The sequence below is a fragment of the Ambystoma mexicanum genome, chromosome 11 (genome assembly GCF_040938575.1).
Source record: "Ambystoma mexicanum isolate Mex_15411 chromosome 11, UKY_AmexF1_1, whole genome shotgun sequence".
In the NCBI taxonomy this organism is placed as follows: Eukaryota; Metazoa; Chordata; class Amphibia; order Caudata; family Ambystomatidae; genus Ambystoma; species Ambystoma mexicanum.
The window spans coordinates 716,528,499-716,550,459 of NC_090934.1; the positions used below are offsets into that span (position 1 = coordinate 716,528,499).

Sequence of the window (21,961 nt, forward strand, 5' to 3'; positions counted from 1 at the left end):
GAGAACTGTATGGCTATTGGGTTGTCTCAGCGAGAGGAAGTAAGGTTGCTGGCTGAAGGAAGGACACAGGAGGATGCCCGGAAACCAGGGGTCTGAATCCTCGTACAACCTATTTTGCTAATTCAACACTTCTCATTCTTTCCCCCCTCCATTGCCCACTTTATTTCTAGCACTTTTGCTGGGGTGCTAAATGCTTAAGGGGCTTCTTTTCAACCTTTTAAATGTCATGCCTGCAGTACCTATCTTTCTTTGCGAGCCTGTTAGTAGCATTTGGTGAGTAGGTAACCACCATACTAGATAGAGTTTGGGGACAAAATCGAAATAAGGATGCCAGGCTCTTGTATCAAGGAGCTAGAAGAACTTGCAAGAGCTCTTCGATTTTAGTGCCAGTATATTCTTAAGCACCCCCTCCTTTCTACTCTTCACCCTCTCACCCCCATGTCTGTGACATTGTCAACATAAATTACACATACAACTATTTCCTTAAAGCAATCTAATGGTGAAGGACTGAACTGTGCTGCTACTTTTAGACGTGAGGCAGATAGCTCAGTTTGGGAGGAATCAAAAACCAATGGAAACAATTTCAAGTTGAAGCAAGAGTAGCGCAGTATGAAAATAGATGATATTCATTAAGATTTCCACCTCTTTCTCACTACCACAGTAAGGGTGCACCTGCAGGATACGGGTAATCACCTGCATAGCTGAGAGATAACACTGAAAACATTGGGCCTTGGGTACCTCCCAAAAACTGGGGTTTTTAGCAATGTGAAGGGAAACATGAGATGCAAAATACATCAATTGAAAATGAAACGTTATTTCTAAAAGTGTGAAAAAGGGCCAACTCTGTCAGAAATATAATCCTTTTAACTGATGATCACCAACTACCACAGAAACATTTAAAAATAATAGAATTGCAGTAATAGGGTTTGTCAAGTACTCTGAATGGCATGTTCATGTATTTCTTACTGTACATCAAATGAAGGAAAGGGATCTTCGTTAAGTGGGTATTTTAATGTAATGTTTTATTTCACCAACTACAGTCAGGTTATTATACAAAGCTTATAATAATGTAGTGGACTTAAACAACATCCTGCACTATAATACGCAGAGAACAGTGATTCTATTGTGCAGGTTTAAATAACATTTATGTATTTGATTCAGCCTGAAATTGTGGAGCAAAATCCCTCCAAAATGTGGGATCCTTCCAAGGAACTATTTTAGAAAAACACCTTCAAATTGAAAAATATTAAATCTGTGGACTTCACACAAGATGCACATTTAGAATGAACAGATTGTCATATTAACAAGCTGGTTTCAAACAGTTTAATTGCAATTAGCATGACACGTTGAATCATCCATCACCATGAAATCTAACATGTGCATGCTCTATTGCACAATACAAAGAACCCTAAAAACGGACTCACATTAATCATTAATCAAGGCCTCACTGAACCCATGATGCATATCTGTCTACCAGAGTCATGTGCTAACCACGAGACTTCAAATTGAATTACAGGGCACGTTTAGGCATGTCCATTTACCTTTGGGTAAACAGCAAATATTAGTCATAATTCTCGAACTATATGACTTAGGTAACATGTAGAGTGAGTTTTAAAGCTGGGAGTCTTGTTTTCGTTTTTACTCTAAATTTGAATTGGATAACATTTTTAATAATGGATGAATGTATTAAAAATCATACATTTATGATGCAACATACCAAACGGTAATGCTGCATATCCAACCTGTGTCTAAAAGTACAAATTCCAATTAATGTGTTATTCATTGAGCTTGCATATTGCTGTCATAAATTATGGAAGACAAAATAAGTTGCTTTGCTCCCAACTTTTTCTGATCACAATTGTAGAATAAATGACCATCTGATGAAGATTGGGGTGTGTATTCAATAGCAGTGTCTAATTCATAAGATATGTCATGCTAGGTGATTGGTTACATTCTTCCATTTGTCTAATTATGACATAAGGTGGGCAGTTTGGAATCTTTAAATATAATGGGAGCACAGAGGGGAGCATTCTGACTCTAGAAAAGTTGCAAAGAAGGATAACACCTATTCCCTTTAGTGCTACATCTGAATATCATCTGAAAAAATTGACTTTGCCTGTGAAGGATCCTAGACCAACTTAACCTGGAGCAGACTTGCTGTGCAATTGAGATGAAAACCTAACCAGGAGTTATTTTATAAAATCATGTTGGCCCATTTTCACTCAGCACCTTAAACGAAAGATTTCAAAGTGAGTATTAATAAACTCCCCAAATATAATAGATATGTCCCCTAGAAATATTGTTCTAACACCCTGGGGTGCAAGCGATTTGGGGTGGGGGTTGCCACTAGGGAGAGTTCATTCCAAATAGAAAAGGCATGGTATTTTGTGAGAAATTAAATAATGCTTCCCATCACATTGTGAAAGGCTTGAGAGATGTGACTGCATGAAGAACATATGGAACTTCTGTGCACAGGGGCTAATACATGGTATTCATAAGAAAGAACTTTGAATATTGCAGTTATTGATTGTGAGATAAATACTGATTTTTCCTTGTATTTGAAGCTGAGGGGTATTACTTGTAAATACATGTTGATATGCTTTTCCTGTACCCTGAGTGCTTTTTAAAATAGGGGACGTTTCCCAGCTCTGACAGTGATGACATTTACAAGGGTATTTAAAAAGTATCCAAAATGTTTTCACAGATGTAGTATAATAGACCATGGTAAGACAGCAGACTGTACCACAGCTGAACGAGAACCAGTTAGTAGATGTTCTGTGAAAGCTGTAATTACGTAAATTGAATTAAAACATGAGAGCAAGTTTAAAGGAGTAATTTCTATTCCCAAATAAACATGCAAATGTAACTCCCACACAACTCCTCACTCTGAAATTGCACATTAATATGTGATCGGAAAGAGGAAAGAGGAAAGGTATTTATACATGTCAAATACAATCTAAACCCATTATAACGGTTTTGGGTGGAGGAATTGAAATTCTGTGCCTTATGAATAGGTAAAACATCTTCCCTGATATAAAACCTGCAGAACTTTAATCTAAATTAATGTGAGTTTATTTTAAACTTCAAACAAATGTTAGTAGCCTTCATGGGAAATGGGAGGCATGCAACCCTTCTCTGATTCTCTAAAGAGCTGGTATTATTGGGGAAACTAATGTTCTTTCATTTATGTGTAAATGTGACTTGGCGTATTTTGGATACATTATTGTAAAGTGAACAATTTTGAGATACTGACCAACACGTGGTAGAAGTGCAACTAGAATGGCTAGTGTTATTCAGAACTTAAGATATAGAGAGAATTGATCATGACAATTAATACATGTGTGAGAGAAATAGTGAGAGACATGCAGGCAGCATACTTGTGTTTTCTGTAAAGTTGCCTGTTCTTGAGTAACATTGTGGTGAGTTCGACCAATCCATGGCCACATGGTTCACTCTCTATATTGTCCCAGCTCCTGTGCACACATGCTGCCAAGTACAAGTCAAAGTGAAAAGGCTGTGCTCCATTCTTCAGCATCCATTGAACTACTGCTCTTAGCTTCACTGTGGTGGCAGAGCAAAGCACACATAAGCACATCATTCTGGACATCCTTTGCAAAGCACACATAAGCACATCATTCTGGACATCCTTTGCTTGTACCGAGATGAAGCAGGGTGGGGTTTATGTGGCAGAGACACCACTGATGCACCTATCCGCCATTATGGGACATGCATATTGTATAGCACACTTCCATGATGGGAATCAGAAATGTAAGACACCCAGCAAATGCTTTACAGCTCATGACCACTCAGTGTTGGCAAGGAGTTCCCATTTACCTACCTGGACATTAGAAGTGGAGTGCATTCATAACCCCTACCAAAATGCAGACAGAAGGCAACAGCACTCAAACAGCCAGGTGTGTTTGGTCCTATTCGTTTGTGTTTTGTAAGTCTGTTCACCAGTCTTGATAATCCTTCATCATTTTTTAAATGAAATTATTTATAAAGAGGAGTGACATGGCTTAAATGGAGCCTCCCACTGTTTAATGTACATACAAAGGAGGAGTGTTTTCCAATACGTATCTCAACTACTGTACTCACATTAAAAACAAATTGATAAAAATAGCTCACTCACTTACTTACCTCTACCATGCCTAAATGATGTAGACAATTATCAAAATGACAACTTCATACAGTATTTAAGTAACAATTTCAAATAAATCCATTATTTTACCCTGGCCAGGCTTCATTTTAAAACATAAAACACATTACAACAAATGATATTAGTAGTGATATCTTATCTAATATGCCTCAAACTAGCCTGCAAAGTCCTCCGAAGTAGAATCCTAATGGGGTGCACATGTGGTTCCTACAGGAGATGACAATTGTAATGTGTACAACAATGGCTTCAAATTGCTTCAATTGCTCTGTGGTTAATCTATAAAAGGAATGGCAAAACCTTATGAAAGGGCCACCACAATCTTATGTGTGGGTGGAGGGTGCTGAAAAGAATTGAATCGCAATACTAACAAAGGACAGAGCTAGTGCACAATTGTACGCTACCAAATATCAATGAGAGGAGATGTATGCTAGTGACTGTGCCAGGGAGGTCCTCACAAATAACCTTGTTAACTCAGGTTCAAGGGTGTTTATTTACCTTCAATACTGGGTGCTGAATTTGGGTTCTTTATGGGATTCTCTGGGTTTGAGTGCAACGTGTTTATCTTGGAAGCAAGGCAACGTGGCACAACACAGGTTTGAATCCTGATCCTCTGCTTAGAAACCACTCGGTGGTATTAAGAGCGTTATAAATGAACAATTACATTTAACAATTACATTTTTCTCACATGCAACCCACACTAGCTCTCGTGGAAGAGTTGTTCTCTCAAGTCCCTGTGGGCCTTTTGTCCCCAAACGGTCTCCCTGGTGTGTTAGTGGGTCCCTGATTAGTAAAACTCCCTGGTAGACTAGTGGATCTATTTCACGTGTGGGCTCTACAATGGTGTCTTCGTGTGAACTCGTCCTCCCCTGGCGTAGTTCCTGCCTCCCGCTGGTGCATGGTCGATACTCCTCTGCTACTCGGTAGAGATGCCGCCAAGACAACTGATAAGGCATGGTTCGGAAGTGGTCCGTGATCGAGCATGCAGGCCGCTAAAAGGCAAATAGGACTCAGTATCCCCTCTGCCTCCACTGACAGGGCATGTCCACCGGCCCTGTGCATGTCCAAATTGCTGTCTCTGAAACCCGGGGTACTGATATCTGATGCTGGATTTGGCACATGATCAGAAAGAGTTTTCTCTGACCAGGTCACTTAATTTGTCTGCGACCAATTTGTAAATATGTGTAATGCAAATACATAAAGAAACTAGTAGAGCATCACTCTAACACATTTTCTCAGCCTCCTCCCCACCACAATGTAGTGTCTGTAATCGTTACTCAATTGGACACTAAACATTCACCACACGGTTCCATGTGCAGCGACTCATGTTTGAGATGCAACTGTAACAAAAAATGCTTTCTAGGAATTGCTTTACTGATTCCCGTGGTAGACCTAAGCTATTTCACATGCCTTTAAAAATATAACCAAAGCATCATGACACTCCCAAACTACCACTCGTGGATACCGCAATGGTAAAATCACTGCCAGCTTACCTCTTTCCCATGGGGGATTGCTACAATCAATTGGGTAAACCCCCTCGCTCCACTTACAGGGTCAATGTATATTGGATTACATGATAGTAACATGATGATTACATGATGAGTTACCTGTACCAAGAAATATTGTTGTTGGGCTATATTCCTGTAACCCCGAATTAAGCCTTCTTATGCTCACAGCACCTCGATGCCTGAGGGCTGTAGCGCGCTGTACAAATGCAAAAATAAATAAAATAAAAGATAGTTGGAGCCACGGCTGGCACTATCAATGTTAATACTAGCCTTTATCCGGTCTTTAAATTATGTAGAGGTCACCAGTGAAAGGGGCAGGCTTCGAGATTAGACCCATATGTGGGCCTCGGGATAGTGGGGGCTGGCGTACAGTGGGCAAGGTGACCCTTCTTCACCCATGTGGCAGGTGGTGGTACATAGAACATCACACATAAGGGAACCAAAACAATGGGGTTTTCCACCAGGTGGTGTGATTTCCATGCCTGCTTTCTAGAAAAAACTGGATGGCACTCAGTCTGTGGCACTGCCTGGCACAGAGGGATTCCATTTTGCAAATCCTGACTGTTGGGCCATTCTGTGGCACTGATAAAAAATCTTGTTTTGAAATATGGAGCTCAATATTTTACAATATTTTGTATGGTTTGCACACAATATCTTCCTGGAACCTCATACCAAGCACCAACTTACTCCTCGATCTGCTTCAGCTACAGAACTGTTCCGAATGATAGCCCGTATCTGCGCCAAATGTGTGACTATGCAACTTGAACGACATTGCTGGCTTGGAGCGCAATAGGAGGCTGAAAGGAGTAGGTCCCAAATGGGTGGACAATGAAAGAAGTCAGGTATGATGACCAAGCGAGTGTCTATGACCCCCAAGATTGGAATGATTCAATTTAATTACTTGAACAGAGTATATCTTTCCCCTAGGAATGAGGGAACTATTGCAAGAAGCTCACTCCTGCCCTAAATGTGATGTGAGTGGAGCTGTTACCAGCAATTACATACAATTGTGTTTGCTGGGAATCGGTGAGAGAAAGCAGGGAGTGACTTCCGACTTCGACATGGCCTTCCTAAGGGGAACATTGGGATTAGATGAATGAAAGGAATACTGAAAAAGAAACCCCGAAAATATAAGGGTGTTGTGCTACAACGCACAGGGTGTGAAACAGTGCACATACTATGCCTGGAAATGTTACAAGTGCTTTCAGTCCATTACAAAAAAGTGGTATTTTTCTTTCTCACAGATTGCAAGTTCAGTCTGCTTTATTTTTCATTATCTAATATGTTAAACGCAGGTAGTTAAATATTCTCGCTTTTAAATTCACAGTGAAATGTTAACTATTATCTCAATGGGGACCTTTTTCTTTAGTGCATTTAATTTCTGTGCTAGCAAGATTCAGGAAGTTGCCCATTGCCTGTTCCAATTCTCAATATGTATAGGTTGGATTACACTTAAGAAGTATTCTTTTTGTGTTTTAGAGCCCCTGCAACTCTGTGTGCATTGTTATGATCGCCAGAACAGTTGTTGTTCCTTTCTTATGAACGTGTAGGGTTGTTTTATATTGCTGTTTTTGCACGGAGATTTACAGTGTCTGCTCTCCAGCTTTCCCAATTGGCAAGTCTGCCAAAATGCACTTTTATTTATGACAGTACTAAGTACTGCGACCTAAGACCATTCACCAAAGGACTGCCAACTAGAACCAGTCTGTGAGGTTCTCCACCTCAAATTCGTTTACCAAAGCTCGTTCCCAAGTCTAGCCATTCAACTGACATATTTCTGAACAGCTGTTTGCACTGTCTATTTTAAAATTCAAGCAAGAGCCAATGAAGGGCTGAGTGCCAAGTATATACGCACGTGATTAACAATCCCAAAAATACAGCTCAAAGCCAACTGTACTGCAAGTTCACATGCTTTGGGACAACCAAACATAGCAGGAGCCAGAGCACTGCACGTATACTGGTGCATATCGCCCTGCAAGCGAGAGTAATGGACGCAGCAGGATGAACACCTCTGAACACATCCAGATGTGTGTGTATCCGACATAGTGGAAGCAGAACTAGAAGAGACTTGAACAAAATCCGTTGTCAGAGCAGAAAAGTATAGAGAATGTTGAGAATAGTTTCATAATAAAGTCTATCGCGACCCGAAGCTCATATCCCAAAGACAAATAAGATAGTGTATAGGATCCAGCCTGCACATACAATGTAGGATGTTTGTATGTGTTAGGTAAGCAGTGAGTTGAGATGAGGTTCAGAATTTACAGTTTGAGAGAGATCCAGGTGAAGGGTGATCCAATGTGTGTCCTACGATGTCCTATCAAGGAGCAGTTCATTATATATACCTGTTTGTGTCAGAACCGTGCTGCCATCAGCAGTGCAGGTATTGATATAACTGTCTGTTCTGTGCGACTCCTTACTATCCCGCTGATGGCAGCACGGGCTTCCCAGTGAGTGTGGGGCCTGCAAGGATGGAAAGAGAATTGGAAACGGGCATCGAGGTCAAGGGAGGAGCAGAGCTAGAAGGGAAGGTGAAAGTGTGGCAGACTCGACACTGGGTGGGGTGAAGCGAGGGGCTACCCCCTCAAAAAAAGAGGATAGCGTAGGTGCTGTGAATAAAGAAAGGACCCTCTTCAAATGGCAGCAAGGAACATGGCAAGAGCACCCACAGCACCAAGGGTGAGCAACAAGGGTTGGTGTGGTAAAGACCTGTGCTAAATGCCACATTCGAGAGTTATCAACATATATGTACTTACCTCCAAGTACTTAAAAAGAATGAAGATACTATTGTGTACATACAGGTAGTACTCCCTGGTTCATGAATCTATCTGTGCAGATTTTGCAAGTGATGTTTAGTGAAGAAGTAAAAGCGTCCTGCAAGAGTTCAGAGCATAATAATACAAGCAAACACTAACCTGTCCAGAGCCTTTAAAGATATCCACATCTGTATTACTCTCACCTCTGCCACTAGCAGATTACGATCATTGTAAGCTCAAGGAATGAAAGTAAGGGACAAAGCTATATTTGAGGGCCAACCAGCTGTCAAAGGCTTCTCATGCAACAAACACTGAGGAGTTGATGTTAATCCAATATCTCTGTAAGTGATCTGATGTGTGAAGAAAGTGATTCTTTAATGGAATTACCTTTCTGTGTATTGTTTAGTGTCCTGTCGGGTGGCAGCTGAAGGTCAGTCCTGCTCGTCTGATGGAGTTGGAGTAGATGAGGGGTGATCTTTTATCTAATGGAATACAATTATTTCAACTAAATGATAGGCGATCAGAATGATACTTTATGTTCATATAGAAAATGATTAGTATTAAACAGACAAGACAAAATAAAAATGCAAGTCACTAGTCACTTTTCTCATCCCTTGTGTGTATGCTGAAAGTTAATGTAACTTAAAGTACAGTTTTTATAATATGCATAGTAAAATCAAATGTGTATTTAGCAAAAAGTAGTGTTCTGTTCATAATATGTTATTTCTAAAGAAAGACCTCATACCATAGAACTGTGGGGAGAATGAGTTTGTTTATATCAAACAAGTCCATGAACGCTCATTTGTTGTTGAGGGGTCTGCTGGTCAACAGGGAATTGGTACCTTTTTTGTGTAAGGGCAAAAAGATGCCTTCATAAATGGCATGAATGTTGGTTCCATGCTTAAAAATAATCAAATGAATTGAAATAATGGTAGTGTTCGTAGATTATTAAATGTGTGCTTGACTGATTAACTTGTAAAGTAATTAATGCAAAATCTGGACAAACAGAATCTATTGTATACAACTGACCCCAGGCCACTCAGTATAATTGGCACTAAAGTGTAAAAGCATCGTATGAGTGCAAATGGCTTTTAAAGATAAGTCCTTAAGGAACATATACCATTTATCTTGGGTCACATGAGAAACAGGAAATAGAGAATGGTTTAAGACAAACTGAAATTAAATGTCAACATGTTCTGATGCTAATAAGGTTTAGAATCTGCTTAACATGTAGAACCAAATAAAATGCCATACCTCTGTCTCTCAGTGTCCTATTGCAAAATGCATATGCATGCATTATCGTAACCTTATGCTGCACACATGCATATTAGGTTGATTGGCACTAAGTGAAGTGTTGCAACTAAATATTAAAAACACAACTTTGCAACTGTACATTGTAGAGAGAGGAGATGAATTGGTGCATGGTTTTACACAGAAAGAGGCTCATGAAAATGTGATTTTATAAGCTGTGAGATACACAGAAGTCATATGTATAAAACTGTGGAATTATTCTACCGTAGGTGTGTAATCCAGTGATGTCAAATACAGAGAGTATGCCTTATTAGGACATTAAACAAAACATAAAACAGACATTTCTGTATCCAGCCTTTTTATTTGAAAGCACCAATACAAAGGGGGTCAGGTGGGATATGGCATTGTCCCATAGTCCTGAAAAGCAATCAAATACACTGACTAATAAGAATCAGCCATAATCACCTTCCCCTTATTGGTTGAAGGTGCTTGGTATTGTTTGTTATTTAAGTACAAAAACATAGGAAGGAAGGAGATATTTGGAGAAAACAGAAACAATGGAGCTCACCTGACAGGCGAAGAGCAGCGTGTATTGAAATGAATGTGTCTGTGGGGAAAATCTCTTTAAAATGGAATTATTCAAACTGGACTGAATGTAGAGTCCTTCCTCAAAAGCAGGGCCAGATTACCTGTGTCAAAGAGATTTTAGAGGAGGTGTAGTGACTGGAGGGATAATCTATGTGATGGAATTGCCTTAGGCCAGTCGGTGTCCTAACCTGACCTGGGCCTTTTGAAAGACATACCCAAATTGAGTACCTAAGTCCTTACAATGTTTAGACATTTTTCCTGAGTATTATGTAAATTTCAGATACAATTAAAACATATTTTGGGAACCCTGTTATATAGGTATGTCACAGAAAAAAGGTATATAGTGCAACGTGCATATGATTTGTGATTTATAATTAAATCTGAAACCCTAGGGAGCACCGCAGCATTAGGAATGTTAAATTGAACACAGAATAACACATCATTTGATTGGTGTCTGACAAAGTAAAACAAGTAATTAAAATGTATTCTTTAATGAAAAATGTGAACAAGAGTGTTGCGAGGGTGAACCTGATTCCTTGAAACTAGTGACTCAGTTTGACCCCACTGTCCTAGCATTCCAAAGGCATCAGACATTCTGAGAACCACAAGTCTATAGAATTATTTGCATCAAATTAAACATCATAGAAGAGGCAGTAAAGTAAAGCCTGACCTAGGAACCAATAGTTTGTCGTAGAGAGAGTCCAACATGTTTAGATTAAAATCATGAGATGTAACTGAAGTAAATTGTTTGTTTTGAACTTGATTCTACTTCACCTTTATATTTTAGGGTGGATGTGGGTTTAAAGGCATAGTTTTGTTTAGTTTAGTTTATTTATTTGTATAGTGCAGCCAAACCCTGAGGTGACTGGGCGCATTAGGCTTGAAGAACAGCATGAGTTGAGGTTGCACAACAGAGAAGGATACAATACAATAAATATTATAAGGGACCGGGCTACAGGTAGGTCTGTGTCAGTAGGGCAGTAAGAGATTACAACATGCCCGGGTTACAGATAGGTCCACAGAGAAGCATAACAGCGAGTTAACAGAGGCGAGTAACAGGCTACTGCTGATTAGCGAGCAGCTCCTTCACCTTGGCTCTGAATGATCAATACAAGGTGTCAGCTCTGATAGTTACAGGAAGAGTGTTACAGCATTTTGCTGCTAACACAGGGACGCTTGCTCCTCCTGCTGTTTTCAAGTTAAACTTCAGGATGATAAGTTGGTGCAGATATGGAGACCTAGTTGGTCTAGAAGTGTTTTGTCTGGAGAATTTATCTGATAAGTAGCGTGGGGCTGTTTGAGAGAGGCATTTATGTGTGATGACCAGAGACCGTAATTCGATTCTATCGCGGATGGGTAGCCTGTGAACCTACTTTCTGAAGATGGAGATGTGGGTCTTGCGAGGGAGGTTAAGAGCACATCTAAGTGTTCTGTAGAATCTGTAGTCTGTTCAGGTTGTGGCTAGTGGAGCCTAGGAAGAGTGTATTGCAGTAATCCAATCTGGATTGCTGCATACTTCTCCGTTGCAGATTGATTTATTTTTTTGCGAAACCGTTAATGTCAAGTTGTGTGCCTACAAACATAGAAACTGGTTTTAATCTATTTAGATTGAATTGCAGGAGCAGTCCCATTGTAATTCAAGTGTTGGATCACCAGCCACATTATAGCAATGTCATTTTATGTAATAAAAATAACATTTAGTACAGACCAGCTTGTCTCACAGCATTGTGGTGAGAGTGTTGCATGCTAGATGATTCAACTGATGGTTGCCCGATGATTGTAAAATGGAAGCTTACATGGTTATATAGGTTGATTGTGCTGATCATATTCCAGGGTAGGTTTTTAAGCTTCCTTGAAACGTGTCGAACATTTATGTAAATAAAATCCAACAGAGGTGAGATGATGGGTTTTGAGCTGTGAGGTCCATTCAGTGGTAGTAGTTAAAAAAAGGCCGAGAAGAATGCTGTTCTTTTCAATCCAGTACAGTAGACGTAGAATGTAAGATGGGATGCAATGTGCATTGGAAGATTTCTGAAATGTTATGAAAGGTGGAAGCAGGAATGTTCTATCTGACTGTGGAATACAAGGAAACAGTTTTGTGATACACAGGTTTGTCACCTACTAGTATAAATATGTGTGTGTGTGTATGTGTGTGTGTGTGTGTGTGATTGATATATCTAGACATCTCACTCTCGTGTTGCTTGTTTCACTCTGCTCTTCATTCCCTGTTCCTCGTTGTTCTTCAAACTATTTCTGGAAACTGGCAAGCATTTGGTCGAGGCATGACTTGAGCAATATGCGGTCTTTGCAAAAGCATTTCAGTACAGGGGGGAGGTGACAGAAAATGTGGATCCTATCTTTTGCCATAGTCTCCAAATGGGCTGAGAACAGCCCTAGCATCTCTCTAAGCCTCCCACACTTAGTCGATAAGAGAGCCCATCCCTCTTGACATCTCCAGGTCACTGGCTTTGTCACCATTTATATATATATTCCCTGAAAACATATTTAGTCAAAGTGCAGTTATGTTGACCAAATCTACCTCAAGAAAACACTTGAAATTCAGCAGATATAGGAAGTCATGACCAGCTTAACTCGGTGTCCTACCTTTGATGTCCCCCAAAATACAATTCCCCCCAATAATTCCATTTTGTATATCATTGTGAACCCCTTCTCTTATAATATGTATGTGCTCATGAGCGTTGCTATCGGAACACGTCGAGTTATGGTGGTCATCTCTTCCCACATCCATTGAATTTCAAGGGTTTTGTTGCTTTAAATCTGGTCTGCACTTTAACTAATGATTTTCAATGATTTTCAATGGTTTTGTTCAGCCTTCGACCATGTTCAATGTACATATTCCCCAATATGTTTATTTTTGGACCCACTAGATATACATGCCGTGACCACTAATCACTCCATTCTTAATAACTTTTTCATTTTTTGACAAATTGTTCCCATAATGTCCAGTTTTAGGCAGGGTGGGGGGGGAGCTTGAGAATCTGTTGATTTGGAAAATGTCATCCAAATCCATCCTGCAAGTCAAAGGTTATTAGCCTCTCTACCGCAAAGAGCAAAAATGCTAATATAAAGGTTTTAAGGAGCAGGAGACACCCCCTCCTCTGCCAAATATTTTTAAAAGTTCTGGATGGATTTATCCCAAACGAGTCAAGGAATGTAAGTCAATGCTTTTACCCAAGTTGTTTCTTGTTTGGTCCAAATCTGAATAGCACTTTTTCTCGATGGGAAAATTAATGGGCTGAAAACTGTGAACATGTGGTGTTTTGTTTCCTTAATAACTTTTTTTCACTTTAATAGGCATTTGCAGCAGATTGGAGAGTGGTAGGGGTGTGGGGGGTGATTGACAAGCGTTTTGTTTTGAAAATTTCATCCAAATCTATCCAGCAAATAAAAAGTTATTAGCAATATAATTTAAGAGAAAAAGGACTGCTTTTTCTTTTCTGAAAATCCTGTCAGCTTCTCTGCTGCTTTTGAAGTTATCCTGACCTTATTTGAGGTGCAGACGTCCTTTGTTCCATTATGCACCTTTCAGCAATGTGCTTATATGCAGCTTTTTGTTGTATTGATAGCTTCACCCAGGGATTTATAGCACGCCGCTGATTCACAGGTTTTAGAACCAGTTTGTATAACGTTCAGATGCAGAATATAACAACATATCAAAATATTGTTTTGTTCATTTTTTTTTCTGTGTCCGATCTACTTAAAAGCTTCCGTTCAAGATATGTCCCAGATAAGGGTTTAAATTAAATGTCCCATTTATTGGCAGGTTGTCGTAAATTTGTTCATAGCCCATAGAGGTCCATTCCTTTTTAATCTATTGAAACTACAGCCTACAGTGGCTTACGTGAGAGACATTGAGCTCCTTTATGATTTTGTGAGTTAGGTCTAATAAATTCTTCTTCCATAACCTAACGCACAATTTGATGTGACTTAGGTTGATAGTGTTGACAATGTATCCTAATTTTGCTTCCCAGTGTAATAGGAAAGTGGGAGCACCCTTTGAAATCTCAAATACTCCCCACAAAAAAGGACCAGGGCATTCAAGTTCCCCTAGACCTTCATTTTCAATTGGAACAGCTTTTGCTTAATAGATACTATTGGTTTCATGATAAGACCACCCAACTTGTGTCCATAATTTAATACAAAACCATTTACTTGAGCCATTTTATAACAGCAGCATCTAATTGAGCTCGCCAGCGCATATATTCTGATAATCTTACCCCAAGGTAGAAAATTGTTTTACCCAATTCATTGTGCTCCCGGCAACACGAAGATTGGTGAGATTTTTCTTATGACGGTTGATGCACAATAACGCTGATTTCGAAGTGTTAAGCCTTAATTCAAGTTCATCCATGTATGCCACGTACACATTGAAACATAACTGAAGGGATCTGGGACTGCATGCAGTAACACTACATTGTCTGTTTATGGTAAAAGACAGATATTTCTCAATGCAATGTTATGCATATTCACTGTTGTTTTATTTAGTTCATTGACAAGGAATTTATGTAAAGGCAAAACAGTAAAAGGTACAGTGTACAGCCTTGCCTAACCCCACAAGACCATGCAATTTTGCTCGTCAAGTCATTGGCTTGGTCATAACCGACCGTAGCTGTTACGTTCTCATGAAGTGCAATGCATATCTTTAATAGGGCATTTGGTATACCTAGATCCTTCAGCTGCTTCCATAGTTTGTCTATGCACATGGTTGAATGCAGAACATAGGTCTGTGAAATCTAAATAGATAGGAGATCTATATCCAAGGACTTATTTATCAATAATAAGTCTCAGGTTTAGGATTTGTTCGACCATGCCAGCACCATCATGGAAGCCATACTGTTCTTCACAGGAGATGTCATTTGCCCTTGCCCCTTTCAATACCTGTTACATATTGTTCTACCAAACCACTTGGTGGTATAAATTGCAGCCTTCCAAAATATCTAATCAAGGGAACCATATGGCATTTCTATATTTGAAAAGCTCAATTATGACCTTATCCGGCCCTGGAATTTTCCCATTAGGCATCATGGCTAAAGCAGTATACACCTCTATACATGTGATTTTAACAGAACCTTCATTATTATTTGTGACTTCCTCAGTATTCCGAGTGTCATATAATTGCCAACCCTTTGTGGCTTAAGTCACTATGATACATTACCCAATCAGAAGAGGATGGTCTTGATGGGTCGATTTTATTCCATACGTATCCTGTTCTTAAGTCACAGGATAACGTTTCTGGAAGATTGTGTGCATGTTGATCCGGCCAAGATTGCCCTAGAAGCAGGAAGTATTGTGACAATATTGCTGCACACATTCTTATTTCATTTTGTTATTTTGGGGCACTCATTTAGTACAGCATTCCACCTGCTTTAAGCTATAAACATAAATAGAGTGGGTGTTTAGTATTCATTGTTCATGTCATTTTCTCATGTTTTCTGAAGGACTGTCACAATTTATTAGGGAGTCACTCTAAACTCAAGGGGTTCCTTTCCCCCCCAAGCAAGGTGGCACACACCCAAAGCGCTTATAAGGATTCAACTTTAGTGAGGCCTCCAACCTGTCCCGCACCACCCCCAGCAAGTACCCTAACTACCACCAATGAGTTAGGAACCAGGCTGGTGTATAGTAAGAATATGTATTTATTTAAGGTTTCACAAATAATAATAGCAACCATAACATCAACCACCAACGCTGTGGCACAACTCAATGTCACAATTTCAAATTACTTTCACCAAACAACTGACTTGTATTTCTAATGAACTTACAGATACTACACACACACATAAAATGTAGAGACTGTACATCAAACATGCACAGAAGATTTCTTGCACATTAACAATTATGAAATTTGAACAGCCCCCAGTGATTGCTTGGGTTATCACAATGCTCTTCTCTCCCAGCAACCCACACCCGAGGCATCAGTAATATATGATGCCTTAATTTGAAAGCAAGGTACAGGGAGTGGGAATGCAGTAGCAACATTTCTGTGGCTTTTAATTAAAAGGCCGGGTTTGACAAAAAGTCACAATGAGCAAACACTTTTTTTTAAAGAAAATTGAAAGGCAAAGTCACGAAACAAACTCAATGGGAAAATCGTTTTGGGCTTTTTATTAGAAAGGCAAAGTCAGGAAAGGAACTCAATGGGAAACATCGTTTTGGGCTTTTTATTTGTCGGAAATACAGCGCTTTGGGAAAATAGTTTTGGGATGCAAGTAAAGAAATGGGAAATTTTGTTGTGCACACTCTACATTCACTTGAATGGCAGTGTTTTAGGGTTACTTATTTTGGGATTTTGGACACCCCTCTTGGGTGCAGAAGACAGGGGTTTCAGAAAGGTAGAGTCACCCAAGTACTTTATTGTGTATACCGTCTCAAACACACTGGGCATGAACATTGTTAGTCTTGAACTCTAACAACACTCACCCCGTGATTTTCTACATGGGAATTAATTAATTTAATTCAATTGAATGTGCTGATGATCTACACAGCTTCCACCCTCCCCACAATTTAATGGAAAGGATTAAGGCAGGCAGTGCCCAATACAATTCTATTTAAATGGTTAGGGCGAATTTCTATAGTGGAATCAATTTGAGTTGAATTTAATAAAATGTGCTAAGAGTCTCCCCAGTTCCACCGCCAACCCGCTGTGCGAGATGGAGATTACGGCTGGCAGATTCCCCCCACACTTTATTTGGCTTTGAGATTACTCTATGTATATGGGAGGCCTTGGTTATGGGGCACCCAGGAAAACAGCATGGCTCTTCTAAGGACAGCACAGATCTGTTCCAAAGACTTCGGTCAAGGGCAATCCCCAGAACCCAGACTTCCTCTGGCTCCTCAAATGGCAGGCCCGGCTAGCTTCTAGATTTCCCAGTCTCTGTCTAACCTGCAATGTTTACGGACTTTGTAGCTCTGTCTCTCTGCTAGTTGTTTGCAAGAGTCCATAAGCAGAATATTTCCAGCAATAGAGTGGGGACGTCAAGGGAAACATCAAAAGTCCAAATAAAGGTCCCAAGAGTCGAAAGGTCAAAGAAAGAAAGATCAGCCAGATTCACTTTCACAATAAGGTCCTAGAATGGCATCTCTATCTCTGACATTTTGGGGCTGCGTTTTCACCCCAATGGACGACATATGAGAAACGGCATCCCTTAAAGTAGGGCTTGCTTGCACATATGCATCCATTCCCTATTTTAAAAGGATGCTTGCATATTTGTTTATTAAATGTGTATATCTACTGCTAAACATCCACATCTATAGTAGAATGCTGATTTATTGTTTATGTATTCATGTAGTACATTAGGTATTTACACATCTTGTGCTATTTATAGGTTAAGTTCCATTTAGGGGCTCAGATAGTTTAGTTGATAAGGAAGCACATTCACGAATTGGCTCTGGATGACAGTGTTTGAATTCTAGTGTCTTTACTGAAACATGTGTTTTTCTCGCTGATTATGCATGTCCTTAATAATGTATGTGGTGGCGTCATTTACGTTACTAGAATTACTGTTTTTTTTTTATAGGCTATCCTTTACATTATATTAGATTGCACCATCTGTGGTATGCTATTCGCTTTTGTGGCTTTCACTTTGTGGATATATACCCATGTGTTTATGAATTAGGCAAAGTCCTTCATAAAAGTTATTTGTGTGAGTGGGTGTGAATCACATTTTTGGCTCATGTACGTGTGCGCAAATTCCGAATTTTGGTAAGGCAAATCAGCAAAAATTGCATGTATTCATGACGTTAGTTGGTGCATGTGACAAATTGACTTCTGCTGTGCAGGATTACATGGATGAGCCAAGGCTAAAATGCCCACTCAGCCCTCCCACAAGAGCCAACACAATCATAGAGGGTAAATAGGCACAGTCAAGAGATATAATTCCTTCACCTTTTGTGGTAACGTGGGACGAGAGAAGGCTATATAAGAGGGGAGTAAATGTGGTTCGGTAGCTGTCCAAACAGCAAAGTATAACAGTCCAAAATAAAAGAATGCTCAATCCAGGTTCTATAAAAATATATACATTAATCAAACACCCATTGTAGAATAATAACTAACTAGAAAACACTGTAAACACACCTCTGCAGAAAGAAGACATAATATATAATATGCAAAGATAGAAAAGAAGAGGTGCAGCACTCTGGGTAATGAGACATTGGAGAAAGTGCAGTTAAGAGACCACAATGTTCAAAAGGATATGTGTTGTGCTTGCAAAAAGGAATTCAAATGACTTATCCAGTCGCTAGGGTCCAATCATGGCCCAAGAGGCAATTAGCAGGCAATTATACCGTTTTGCAGTTCTTGGTTGTCAGGCTCTGCCAAATCAGACTTATTGGTGCTTGTGGGAAGGTCGGTAGAGTGCAGAACGAAGCAACAGAGGTTTCTGGTAGTTCATAGATGCCCAACAGTTCTGGAAACTCAGATCCAAGCAGTTTAATGGCTGAAAACACTAGGATCCTGACTGTCTTAGCTCACAGGGTGCTGCAAGAACCTATCTAGGCATATGAGTCTTTTTCCTGTGCTCCCAAACATGGCAGAGGCTGATAAACAATTGCAGGGGTCCTTCAACATAGTGAGGTCCTGGGTACCGCTGTGGCTGACAGAGAGGCAGGTCTTGCATAAGCAGCAGGTCACTTCTCAGGTTGCTGTAAGTCCCATCCAGGGACTCACAGACAAGATGGGTCCTTGTTCTCGGGTTCCCAAACATGGGGGAGGCTGGCACACTACTACAGGGGTCCTTAAACACAGTGATGCCCCGGCTACCACTGTTGCTGGCAGAGAGGTAGTCCAATATTGATTGTGGATCTGGTGTGAAGTAAAATGTAGAGGGCAATTTCATAGATTGCAGCAGAGGCAGGAATTATTGGCCCTCATTACGACCCTGGCGGAATCCGCGGTGCTAAATGCACCGCGGAGCATGGCGGAAAGCCGCCGATAGCGCCATGGGGGTTGGCGGATTTACCACCCCATGCCGACCTTGGCGGAGCGGTAAATCCCCAATCCCCATTTTACCCTTCCCCATTCCCATTCTTGCCCCATAGGGTATAATGGGAGTGGGGAAGGAGTTAATTACGCCGCCGTAAAGTACGGCGGCGTAATTAACAACGAGGTCCATTAGCGCCATGGTTTTCTCCGCCCGGTAAAACCAGGCGGAGAAAACCTCCATGGCGCTAAGGGAACTCGTAGTACGGCGGACGGGTCCGCCGCGATTACCGCTGGCGGAAACCCACTCCGCCAGGGTCCTAATGAGGGCCATTGTGATAATATAGTTGTACACATTCTTATTTCATTTTGGCACATTCGTTTGGTGCAGTATTCCACCTGCTTTAAGCCATAATAAAATTATAGAAAGGGTGTTTATTGTTCAGGTCATTTTCTCATATGTTTTCAAAAGGATGCTTGCGTATTTGTTCCTTCCACATTAAATGTGTATATACATTGCTGAATGTCCACATTTTTAGTTGAATGCTGATTTATTGTTTATGTATTCATTTGTGCATTAGGTATGTACACATCTTGGTTATTTATAGCATAATGTCCAGTTATGGGCTCAGTTAGTTTCATTGATAGGGATGCACAATTAAATAACCTCAGGAGTACAAGGATGAGTAAATGCTAAAAAGCCCACTCAGCCCTCACACTTCTACAAACCAAGAGCCAACACAATCATCAAGGGAAAACAGGCACAGTTAAGAAATATACCTCCTTCACCTTTTGTGGTAACATGGGCCGAGGGATGTCTTTGCTCTAAAGAGGGGTGTAAATGTGGTTCAGTAGCTGTCCAAACAGTAAAGTATAACAGTCCAAAATAAAGAAATGTCCAATCAAGGTTCTATAAAAATAAAAAATATATACTTTAATCAAACACCCATTCTACAATGTTAACTAACTCGAAAGGACTGTAAAAACCCACTCCTGTAGAAAGAAGACAGAATATGCAAAGATTGAAAAGAAGAGGTGCAGCACTCTGGGTCATGAGAAAAGGCAGAAAATGCAATTAAAAGACCACAATGTTCAAAATGATATGTCTTGAGCTTACAAAAAACCATTAAAATGATGTATCCAGTCTCTAGGGCCCAATGATGGCCTAAGGGTCAGTCAGCAGTCAATAATACCGTTTTGCAGTTCTTGGTTTTCCGGCTCCACCTCATCAGACATCTTGGTACTTGTACAAAGATTGGGAGAGTTCAGAAAGCAGCAACAGAGGTTCCAGGTAGTTCAAAGGTGTTGAACAGTTCTAGAAACTCGGTTCCAAATAGTTCAATGGTGGAATACACTACGATCCTGGCTGGCTTGGCTCTCAGGGTGCTGTGAGTACAAATCCAGGGGCTCAGGGACAAGATTAGTCTTTTGCTAATGCTCCCAAACATGGTGTAGGCTGGCACTCAACTGCATGGTGTCCTTCAATACAGTGAGGTCCTGGGTACCGCTGTGGCTGGCAGAGAGGCAGTTCTTGTTTTGTCAGCAGCAGGTTCACCCCCAATGGTCCCGGAGGATGGTTAGGGGACAAAGCTCGCCTCTGCCTTGGGACACCTACCATTACCACACAAATGGAGGACTCTGGAAAGGACTGCTCTCCCAGCAGGGTAGAAATGAAGTCATCTTCAAGGGTTGAAGTCTAAAAGAAGTGGTCAGAGACCCATTGTTTTAAGGGTAACAGTTTGCAGGCGATTGGGATAAAGCAGGCAGCTTTATGGGTCCAATCCTTGTGCTTGAAATGAGTGGACTTTGTCCATTTGACATCATACCCAAAGTTTTTTGTGCAACAGGAAGTGGAGTGGACAGGAAAGAGAAGCTGAGAGAAACAAGGTGGCAGAATCCCAAACATGTAGAAATATCTCTCTGGCTACACTAACGACACCGCCCAAGGACGTCATTTGCTGGTCACCAGGGGTCGCAGCTGTGACCCCTGTCATCTCCCTTGCTACCCTTAACAATTTTTTGTTTTTGTTTAGATGTAAGTGATATAAACTACAACTCCTTCTCCATAAGACAAAGACCAGAAGGTATGTAGTTTACATGTAGGTTTATTCTCTTAGTTATTAAGTAGAGGAAGCACTGGAACATCCATCTAGCCCAGCAGCTTAGGTCCAACTGCCACCAGTAAAACCTTGCCCACCAAACATACATCAACATTCCACCAGAGTCCCAGTGACATCACCACACCAACACTCCACCTAGAATGTTAGTGACATCACCACCATCACAACACTCATAGCCATACTCAATCACAGCGCAGACTATGACATATGTCCCTCTCTTCAACCAACACAACACTCGTAGCCATAATCACTCACAGCACAGATTATGACATATGTCCCTTTCTTTAACCAACACAACACTCATGGCCATAATCATGACCAGCACATAATATGACATATACCCCTCTCTTCAATAACACCAAACTATACGCAATATGGAAACCCACCATAGTGTAAATTACCAGAAAAGTAATAACTCAGAAACCATATATTTTTTTTTTAGTCCCCCTCAGCCCAAACCACTACACCCCAAGATCTAACCCAGATCTTAAATGGAAAACCGACAACTAACTCAACCACAAGCTCTCCCCAGAATCTGAGCCCACTCAGCTACAAACCCGCTGAATAAACCACGACATGGAAGAACCAACACTCCACTATCAACCAGCTGAATAACAACAATAACAGCACCTCACTGTCCCTAAAAT

At 40.5% G+C, this 21,961-nt stretch overlaps 1 protein-coding gene across 2 annotated transcripts in view; it reads left to right on the top strand.

Annotated features, from left to right (window-relative positions):
* Positions 1 to 21,961, top strand: part of SPON1 (spondin 1) — a 1,209,493-nt gene that overhangs the window by 875,023 nt on the left and 312,509 nt on the right. The gene's annotated exons all lie outside the window — the stretch shown is intronic.